Source organism: Gorilla gorilla, chromosome 7 (genome assembly GCF_029281585.2).
Source record: "Gorilla gorilla gorilla isolate KB3781 chromosome 7, NHGRI_mGorGor1-v2.1_pri, whole genome shotgun sequence".
Classification (NCBI taxonomy): Eukaryota; Metazoa; Chordata; class Mammalia; order Primates; family Hominidae; genus Gorilla; species Gorilla gorilla.
In genome coordinates, this window is record NC_073231.2 from 40,686,990 (window position 1) to 40,689,766 (window position 2,777).

Below are 2,777 nucleotides of genomic sequence, written 5' to 3' on the forward strand. Positions count from 1 at the left end.
CTAGCCAAAAAATATAATCTAGTTTAATTAAGAAGGTTGCATTTGATTCTGTAATACATATTCTGTAACAGTAGACATTGCTCATGTTTAATAGATTTTTTCCCATCTCTTTTGTGGTAATATATAACTATGCTTGGTTTATAGCCTTGTACTAGAAATTATGTTCCTTTCTTCTGTAACCATTAATTTCATATTGAATGTGTGAACATTAACAGTTTCCAAGATAGATATTACTCAAGATGTGAAACTTTGGGAGAATCCTTGAGTCATTCTGTTACTCCCACTATTTCCTTAGAGTATATAATTTACCATTAATCGTTCATCTCCCAGTAGATAATGAAAGAGCTATAGAAGCAAAATATTGTTTCCGAGTGAGTGCTTGTTAGTGAGTAAGTAAATGAATTACATATAGAAAGTTGTTGACAACAGTTTGAGGTTGTAACTGATTCTTACGTTTTGTTGGGTGATATATTCCTTCACCAAAGTAAAGGTATGTGACTAATATGTTTGCTCTTTGTGGCCACAAAAATTGTGAGAATAAATATGTTTATTTATACCTTACTATGTTCCCAAAATGGCCACACACACACACACACACACACACACACATATATAGGTTCTCATTGCAGGCAAATATGTGTTTGAAAATTAAATCTCTAATAAAACTTCTAAGAGAATGTAAGTTGTCTAGGTAAAACTATAAAAATTCTTTTGAATAGCTATTTGGAATGAGTTTAAAGTTCATGAAAGAAAAGTTTGTATCTCAGCACTATTCCTATCAAGCTACCAATATCATTTTTTCACAGAAAGAGAAAAAAACTTTTCTAAAATGCATATGGAACCAAAAAAACAGCCTGAGTAGCCAAAGCAATCCTAATCAGAAATAACAAACCTGGAGGAATCACACTACTCAACTTCAAACTATACTATAAGGTTATGGTAACCAAAACAGCATGGTACCGACGCAAAAACAGACATGTAGACCAATGCAACAGAAGAGACAACAAAGAAATAAACTGCACACCTACAGCCATCTGATCTTTGACAAAGTCAACAAAAATAAGCAATGGGGGAGAGGACTACCTATTCATTTAATGGTGCTGGGATAGCTGGCTAGCCAGATGCAGAAGAATGAAGCTGAATCCCTACCTTTCATCATATATAAAATTAATTCAAGATAGATGAATTAAAGACTTAAATGTAAGACCTTAAACTATAAGACTCCTAAAGGGAAACCCAAGAAACACCATTGTGGACATCAGTCTTGGGAAAGAATTAATGACTAATCTTCAAAAGCAACTGCAACAAAAACAAAAATTGGCAAGTGGGACCTAATTAAACTAAAGAGCTTCTGCACAGCAAAATAAACTATCAATAGATTAAACAGACAACCTACAGAATGGGAGAAAATATTCACAAACTATGGATCTGACAAAGGCCTGATGTCCAGAATCTATAAGGAACTTAAACATTTGAACAAGCAAAACACAAATAACCCCATGAAAAAATGAGCAAAAGACATGAACAGGTAGTTCTCAAAAGAAGACATACAAGTGGCTAACAAACGTGAAAAAATGCTCAACATCACTAATCATCAGTGAAATGCAAATCAAAACCACAATGAGATGTCATCTCATGCCAGTTAAAATGGCTATTTTTAAAAAGGCAAAAAATAACATGCTGGTGAGGCTGCAGAGAAAAGGGAGCACTTATGTACTGTTGGACTTACGTACTGTTGGTGGGAATGTAAATAAGTTCATCCACTGTGGAAAGCAGTTTTGAAATTTCTCAAAGAACTTAATACAGAGCTACAGTTCTACTCAGAAATCCTATTACTGGGTATACATCCAAAGGAAAATAAATTCTGCCAAAATGCTGAGTGTGGTGGTGGTGGCTCATGCTTGTAATCCCAGCACTTTGGGAGGCTGAGGTGGGAGGATCACTTGAGCCCAGGGGTTCAAGATTAACGTGGGCAACATAGTGAGACTCCATATCTACAAAATTTTTTTTAAAAAATCAGCTGGGCATGGTGGTGCACCTCTGTAGTCCCAGCTACTTGGGAAGCTCAGGTGGGAGAATGGCTTGAGCCAGGAGTTTGAGGTTGCAGTGAGCTGTGATTGTGCCACTGCATTCAGCCTGGGCAGCAGAGTAAGACTCTGTGTCAAAACAAAACAAAAAAGCAAAAAAAAAAAAAAAAAAAAAAAAACCAAACACCCTGTATTAGTTCATTCTCACACTGCTATAAAGGACTGCCTTGGAGTGGGTAATTTATAAATAAAAAGACGTTTAATGGACTCACAGTTCCGCGTGTCTGGGGAGGCCTCACAATCATGGCAGAAGGCAAAGGAGGAGCAAAGTCACATCTTACATGGTGTCAGGCAAGAGAGCTTGTGCAGGGCAACTCCCATTTATAAAACCATCAGATCTTGCGAGACTTATTCACTACCATGAGAATCATGGGGGAAACTGCCCCCATGGTTCGGTTATCTCCACCTGGCCCCACCCTTGACATGTGGGGATTATTACAATGCAAGGTGAGATTTGGGTGGAGATACAGCCAAACCATATCGCCTTCCCAAAACCCAAAAAGACACATGCACTCACATGTTCATCACAGTACTATTCACAATAGCAAAAAACATGAAGTCAACCTAGGTGCCAGTCAGTGGTGGACTGGATAAAGAAAATGTGGTACTCATACAACATGGAATACTATGCAATCATAAAAAATAATGAAATCATGTATTCTGCAGCAACATGAATGTAGCTGGAGGCCA